At 39.9% G+C, this 8,471-nt stretch overlaps 1 non-coding gene across 1 annotated transcript; it reads right to left on the bottom strand.

Annotated features, from left to right (window-relative positions):
* Nucleotides 1-236: 236 nt before the first annotated feature.
* On the bottom strand, nt 237-343 carry LOC145096649 (small nucleolar RNA R71). Its single transcript, XR_013704022.1, has one exon. It is a non-coding gene; the product is annotated as a small nucleolar RNA R71 (small nucleolar RNA).
* Between the last annotated feature and the right edge of the window lie 8,128 nt (nt 344-8,471).

Here is an 8,471-nt window from a genome sequence, read left to right as displayed (position 1 = left end):
TCTACGGAAAAGATCACGAAGATGCATATAAACACTTGGATGAGGTCAACGATGTAGTTGATTATTTTAATGTTCCAAACATACCTCGCGAAACCCAGCTGCTTCGTATGCTTCCCGTCACATTCAAAGGTGCTGCAAAGGATTGGCTCAATTCACTCCCTCCCGGATCCATCACTACATGGGCTAAGATGAAAGAAGAATTTATTGACCAGTTTTGCCCACCTTCGAAGATAGCCAAGTTGAAGAAAGTTATTGCCAACTTTGAAAAACAAGCTGGAGAGTCCCTTTATGAGGCATGGGAGAGATACAAGGGCTTACTAAGGAACTGCCCACATCATGATCTAAACAGTCAACAAAAAGTCTCCATTTTCTATGATGGAGTCAATGTAACAACTAGGCAGCTCCTTGACTCGCAAGGACCCCTCACAAGGAAGGCACCCCTGGTGATCAAAGAACTAATTGAAGTATTCTCTAAACACTCTAGAGAATATCATAATCCAAGGCATGAAGTAAGTCAGGGGTGGTAAACACTGTTAACGATAACATGGCTGCAATGATGGCTAAACTAGAAAGTTTAGATCGGAGAATGACTAAGATGGACCAATCCATCCACGCTATCCGGATAGGATGTGAGAATTGTAGAGTACCTCACCTCACTTAAGATTGTGATTTGGACGAAAATGGGAACCGGAAGGCACAAGTTTGCTATTCAAGTGGTGATAGATTTGATGATAATTGGCGAAAAACCAAGAAGGAATGGATCCCGTATGATGAGTACAAAAAGGCAAAGGAGGAGAAGTACAAGAAAAAAGATAGGGGTCTCTATCAAAACGAGGAACCGGCTATGGAAAAGAAAGCTGATTTGGAGGAAATTTTCACAAGGTTTGTAGCTGCGTCCGAGAAGAGGCACAATGATACCGACAATGAGTTCAAGTAGCAATGAATAATGCTTAAAGATCATCAAGATATGATGAAAGATCAACAAAAGTTGCTTAGGAATCAGCAAGCCTCCATTCATAACATTGAAAAACATATAGGTCAGCTTGCACAACAAATCAATCAAAGAACACTCGGTGAACTTCTGTGACAACCCAAGTTGTTCCGTTACATTTCCCCGTTACCGTTAACGGAATATTCCACTGTATAAAAGTTCTGTTAATAGGAGGTCGTCAAATAAATAAATGTTTTATTTATTTCATTTATTTATGTCGTTAAGTCGTGATAAGAGAAATAAAAACTCATAATACACATTTCCATTTAGTTGGAAAAGTTAGTTTTTATTATTACGACCACAAAATCGGGTGCGACCAAAAGCCCCGTTAAACGACAGTATCGGGTAGAATATCACTGAGCTCCAACTCCCACCCATATATAAGGGGGAGTAAACTCCATTTGGAGCCTTTTCCACCCTCTCTCTCTATACTCTCTCACTAGACCCGTTTTCGAGCCAAATCCGCAACCAAACGCTTCCAAATCGTAAGTCCGCTTATCCTAGCTTGATCCAAACATTATGTTTCGTGTTTATAGCTTAAAAATCGGACTTAGAAGCTGTTAGAATGGAGTTTACGGCCTAAGATCCTCCTTAGGTCGTAAACCCCTTAATCAAGGCCAAAATGACCCTAAAATGTCCCTAAAGGCTTGGAAACTAATAGAAGAATTAGCCTAGGAGTGTTTGAGCATGAAAACACAATGATTTAGGGCATAAAAGAGAGTTTACGGCCCAAGCACATGCTTAGGCCGTAAACACCTCTAAAACTTGTATAAATGCCCCAAAAACACTTCCAAACCACCCTTAGGCTTAACACATGAATTAAGGGCTTGCTATTTTGGGTTTAGATCATTTAAACACAAGGAAATGAAGGGGTAAAAGGAGTTTACGGCCCAGACATGTGTCAAGGCCGTAAACACCTTCAAACATGCCAAAATCTTGGTTTTTATTCCCCAAATGGCCTTAGACTATTTCTATAAAATGCTAGGAGGGTATTAGGGGCTTGAAACTTCATTAAACTCATGGCATAGGAGTTCACGGCCGTGAACTCCCTTAGGGATGGTTCATGGGCCGTAAACTCCATAATGGTGCGCTTAAAGACCCTAAACTCATTCATACTATATAGTTTTGGATCTAGAATAAATCCATGAGCAAGTTAGAAGCCTTAAAACACACTAGAACCCCTCACCATGAGTTTACGGCCGTAAACTCATGGTGAGATGTCCCTGGGCTGTAAACTAAGCTTTGGGAGTTTACTCTCGGAGAGTAAACTCCATTCCTAAGCCATACACACCTTTAGACGCTACCCGGGACACCCCAAACACTTAACCAAAGTGTTTTCCGCTCCTTAGAGTGTGTATACTTGTTTAATTGGTATTTAATATACTAATTGTATGTGAACATATGTTATCATATGTTAAATAGGTCTCTAAGTGTGTCCAAGTACTTACTTGACACCGAGCACCCAACCGGCGCCTTTGTCGGATCCACTTACACCAGGTGAGTTCATACCCCTAAATGAACCTTTTAAATATTTTTACATGTTTTATAAGGGGGGGGAATACAAGTTAAACATGCCAGTTATCATATCAATCACATGTGATTGATAACCCACATGCACAAGATTTTACCACACTGTATACTGTTTTACCGAGTAGGATACTATGATGGTTTCAAAAGGGTTTTCATTTGTTTCAAAATTCTTACTTATATTGTTTTATCTAAATTCATTTTAAACTGGTTTATAAAGGTTCCAAGGATTTATAAGTTCTTTCAAACTTATTTTACCAAAGAATACCAAATGTGATTTTCCCTGAGTATAAAGGTTTTTCCAAGGCTTTCATCGAAGTTCCCTTTTCACGACATATACTTTTACTTGTTAGTTGCTGCTGCTTCGCTTTCACTTATACTGGTAGTCACTTATACCGATAGACACTCCTACTTCACCAGTTGTCGCTTCTACTTCACTTATACTTGATAATGTTTCCACTTCGTGATACACTTATACCTGCTGGACGCTTATACTTGTTCACACTCTTACTTAGTGATATGCTTCTACATCACTTATACTTGATATCGCTTCAACTTCACTTAAACTCGATACGCTCCTACTTCACTTGTTGTCGTTTCTACTTCGTGATACACTTACTTTTGGCACGCTTATACTTCACGATTCGGTTATTCCACACTGTACACTTATACTTCATGATATGAATCCACTTGTTACACACTCAAGCATGGTTAGATGTATGTCTATGCTTGTCTAGATGCATATAAGTAATGATTGAAGGACTTAGGAAGGCTTGTCCGCCCTATTTCCTTTTCTTCGTTGAGATGTGGTCTGGTGGGATCGGATGTCCATCCAAAGGTCGTTTGATTTATTAGTTATATATTATGTACACAAGCATAGACATATGGGTTTACTTCAGTCAGTTCAATTGTGAGTCTCTACCTCTAGTTCAGCACTTACGTTAGAAACCCACTAATTGGGATGCATCTTCAGGACACGGCCTTCTCCGTCGTCTAGTTGGTAACCAGAGTCTCCTGTAGGGAGAGAGGACATTGTGTGTATAGATCTATACGGGATTGACACCCCCGCACCCTGACTGCTAGCTACAGTCCACGGCCTACCAAGCCAAGGGGTGACAAATGTCATATTCTCAAGACGCTCGTAGGGCGTCTGGTACTCTAGTGTTGGTTAGTATGGTTACGAGTATCCCGGGTTACCTTATAATTCATGGTCTTAAGGTAACGGTATTCCACCAGCAATTTACACTGTTTGCTAGGAAACTCATTTTCAGAGTCACACTCTTATAGACCTTGCAAGTTGTATCTTTCATTTGATACTGTCTGCGGTCTGTATTCTCCGTTTTAGACCTTACAAGTTGTATCTTTCATTTGATATTGTCTGCGGTCTGTATTCACTATTTGACCTTGCAAGATGTATCTTTCATTTGATACTGTCTGCGGTCTGTATCCACTGTTTTAGGCCTTACCAGCTGTACCTTTCATTTGGTACCTTCTGGGGTCTGTGTCTCCATTTGTTAGACGGAACCAGGCGTGTCGTTCGTTCGGTACTCTCCTGGAGTCTATGATTCCTTGGCCTTAGTCAGCAGTCCTCACTACTGAGGCATATGTTATTCCCTGATTTCTCTTGCTTTCTTTAATAATCAAATTCAGTATTTTTTATAATGATAGCGGTTAAGGGAAAACTACTTTTTACCACATAACTCCGTCCAGCCTTGGTAGAAGGCTGCTGTTATTAAAGAAAATATAGGATTTTCTAGAAGAACTCTAATACACTGTAAACTCTTAAACTACTACTTTTATTAAAGTTATTTGAATAAAAACGCCACTAAATGCTTATGAACTCACCAGCATTTGTAAAAATGTTGATACTCGCTTTTCAAAGAACTTGTATTCTCAGGTCAGCATTAGACAGGTACATCCCCGAAGCTGTTGATGAAGATAGCTTAGTACCATGTTGTACTTATTATATTTACTTGTATTACTTTGATGTATTGTAAAGTAAACCATGTAAAACTATTACTATTAATGCAATGTTTTGTTGTACTTTGATTACTATAATGCATGTGTTGTGATACTTGACATGACGTCATCCACCCCAGAACGTTTCCGCCGTTCCGGTTTTGGGGTGTGACAACTTCCTAGCAATACCAAACAGAATCTAAAAATGGCACATCTAAATGTGATAACCACTAATTCTAACAAAATTTTCACTGCTTTGACCTCTATTCAGAAGAAACCCAGTAAGATGCAAACAGAAGAGACAATAGAATGGGAATCGAGCAAACCCGACTCGACTCGCCGAGTCGGCATCATGGACTCGACGAGTCCGAGGTCTGATGAGAAAATTTTTTCTCTTTTGAAACCTTACAGGCCCCCTTTGCCATTTCAGATCCGAGCCATACCAGATGAGCAGATTCGACGGTATAGAAGATTTATGGAGCAAGTGAGGACCCTCCAAGTGAACATTCCATTTGTTGAAACGATACTTCATACACCCAAGTATGCAACTTTGCTTAAGAGCCTCTTTACTACTAGACAAAATATGGAAGAAGTTGCTGAAGTATTGCTGAATGAGCTGCCAGAAAAGAGGGGTGATCTGGGAAGCATAACCGTGCCTTGCCAATTTGGGAACATCATGACTACACGAGCATTGACCGATTTGGGGGCAAGTATTAACATTATGCCATATTCTTTCTTCCAAAAGTTGAACCTCCCGATTCCAAAACCTGTTCACAGGAAGATCCACTTGGCCGACAAGAGAATAATACATCCAATGGGAGTGTGTGAAGACCTTATTAAGGTAGATAAGCTAATATTTCCGCTTAACTTCATAATATTAGATATGGAGGAGGATCATAAAGTACCAATCATTCTTGGATGACCATTTTTGAATACCGCTTGTGCTTTGTTAGATATGATTGAATCTATGCTAACATTAAGAGAAGGTGATGAATCGGTAATTTTTAAAGCTGAGCAAAAAGATTCGCAAGAAGGGTCAAGAGAAGAAAAGGTTTCGTCACTAGATTTGGATGATGAATTGTTAGAAAAGGAGCTTGCATATTTGCAAGAAAGCAATCCAAATAAATTCTTTTTATCTTTGGATGATACTTCTGATGCCAAGGGAGATGTAGAAGAAATAGAAAGGCTGATCAGGGAAGCTGATTATCAAGAAAGCATAAGAAGTGTTCAAGGTTCCCCGACTTGCTGAGTCGTATCTGATGACTCGACGAGTCCAGTCAAAAATTTTAAATCTATTAAACTTTTGACTCTACAGCCAATTAGTGCCCTTGCTGAATCAGATGCGCAACTTATGCCTGATCCCTTTGAGAACCTTCTTGAGGAAAATGAGGATATTGAAGATGTTATCAATATTGGGAATGCACATTTGGCATTTCTTGAAGCAATCATGGGAGATGATGAGATTTTCCAAGAGAACAATGAGGGTAGTTCAGAAGATGAAAACCACCATTATCCAATTGAATCACAAATGCTAGATCAAGAAGAAGTTTTGACCAAAAGAAAAAGGACCAAGCCTCTTGCCATTGTCTCTACTATGTTCGAAGTGTTAACTTTCACAACACTGGAACCTTTAATGAACAAAAAGACAAGCAAGGAAGGAATGGAGAGGAACAAGCATGCTAAGGGGGTGAAGCGTAAAGCTGAAGAGAGTGCTGCGAAAAAGAGAATGGAAGACTTGAGGAAGGCTTATAAAAGGAAAATCCATCTTTACAAGACGAAATACAAAGTACAACGGTTGAAGAAGGAAAGCCTCATGGAGGAAGCAACAACAACGTAAGCAAGATGGAGTCCAGCTAACGACTCCTAAAAAAGAAGCGCTTAACGGGAGGTAACCCGTCACTAGAGTTTGCTTTCTTTTATTTTTTTTAGTTTTTCTTTTTCGTTTTTAGGATTTATCTATCTTCGTTTTCTTTATTATCCAAAATGACTGCTTCAGGGTAAGCATGATCTGAGTGTGGGGTGGGTTGATTATATTTTTAAGAAGGAATAAAAAATATATCAAATTTTCAAAATTGCGACAAGACACGCCGGGTTGGACCCTGACTCGACGAGTTTGTTTATTTTACTGAAAAAAATAAATAATAATTTTTACATATAAGTTAAATTAGGGTTTTTTACCCTAATTGGTAACCACTTCTCATTCAACCAGCCGACACTCGACGTGCTCTCTCTCTCTCTCGCTCTCTCTCTATCTCTCTCTCTCTCAAGCAAGAAAGGTACTAAATTTCTTCTCTATTTCTGTCAAAGCTTCGATTTTTAGGAGGTTGGAAGTGTTAATTAGATAGAAAACCCGTTTTTGGAATTTTAGAATTTCTAGGGTTTCGACTTTGACCTAATTAGAATGCTATGGATGAATTTTCTTATACTACTATGCTTGAAATACATCCCTAGACAAACCCTTGCAATCAATTTTGATTTCTATGGATGACATTTGACAGACTCGTCAACAGACTCGTGCAGTTCGTCTGACTCGTCGAGTCAGTCTACGGACTCGACGAGCCATGTCCGAAGCAGTCCAGATTTTATTTTCTAATTGTTCTGTTCGTTTCTGGTTGTTTGTGTTACTTATTTATGCAGGAACATGTCTTCATGGGGTCAAAGCTCAATGGGAAGCCAAAGGGATTTCCCTTTGTTGAATTTTCCACAAATAGATTCCAAATCTACAATGACTAAGTGGAAGAAGAAGCTTGCAGAAATCTGGAAAAAGGAGATTTGTGTTTCCAATGCAATTGATTGGAAATGGTTGGGGAGAGTTCATTACGAAGAAGAGTTGGCTCCTTATATATTCAAGACGTTTGTGCATAATGGGGTGTTCATCACGTGTGATGGATGGAGTCGCATCTTTCATATCCAGGAGCCGGTCTATCAAGAGTTATGCTTGGAATTTTTCTCCACAATACATTTCCGGGGTGGGGATGATTACGATAACCCCGGGAATATTGCTTTTTGTCTTGGGGACAAGATTCGCAATTGTTCTATGGTGGAATTAGCTTGGAGGTTGGGAATTTATGACCAACAATTGATCCACACGGCTGCATTTGGTACCTTTTTTGTGGAACACCATTGCCAACAAGGTTTACATCCCCAAATCGGCTCAAGAGGGGAGCATACAATCACCTATGCATCGCCTTATCCACCGCCTTATTTCAAGTACCATCAACCAAAGAAAAGATGATGACAAGGTTTCTAACCTTGACGTTTTTTTATCTTTGGAGCATCATTACACCCAACACCTTTTGCAACCTTCCATGGTGCGTGGTTTCATATTTAGCTGAAGGGGCGGTCAAGGACCGCAAAACTTCAAAAATTAATGGTGGCATGTTTGTGACGCGTTTAGCCCACTCTTATTGGTTGATGGCTCGTCGTGCTTGGAGCTTAATGACAACGGTCCCGACCCCTCCCTTTAATCCTATTCCTTTTCGAAGGGCTAGCATTATTGAGGATTATGGATAGGGACACTATGCTATTCTACATGATGATGCCGTGATCGGACCCGAGGAGCCGGGTAGGAGAGTGAGGCAAGGACGTGGGCAAGCACCTACCGATTCACCGATTATTCCGGTGGAAGATGAAATACCCTCGGAGTGGTTTAATGTTGAAGGAAGACAATATCATGATGATTTGGCAAGAGGAGTGAATTTTGCCAACTGGTCCTTCATCTAAATCCTTAACCACTTCAACATCCAACATATGGACGGGGGCCAATTGCCTTTTATAGCAACTTGGGAGGAAAGGATGAATGCAAGGCAACGCGGAGTCGGTGGGAGCGGGGCAATGCATGATGATGATGATGATGAGGAAGGAGATGAAGATTGATTTGTTTTTATTTGTGTTTTGTGTTGAACAATTTGTTTTTGATTTTTATTTTGTTTGTTGGAACTTCTAGTAATTAGGATTCTAGTACTTTATTTTATCATGGGTTGTTTAGTGTCTT

The sequence above is a fragment of the Lactuca serriola genome, chromosome 3, assembly GCF_051521515.1.
Source record: "Lactuca serriola cultivar US96UC23 chromosome 3, Lser_US96UC23_V15, whole genome shotgun sequence".
Taxonomy (NCBI): domain Eukaryota; kingdom Viridiplantae; phylum Streptophyta; class Magnoliopsida; order Asterales; family Asteraceae; genus Lactuca; species Lactuca serriola.
The sequence above is the reverse complement of the archived record's forward strand: the minus strand, read 5'-3'. Positions and strand labels throughout refer to the sequence as shown.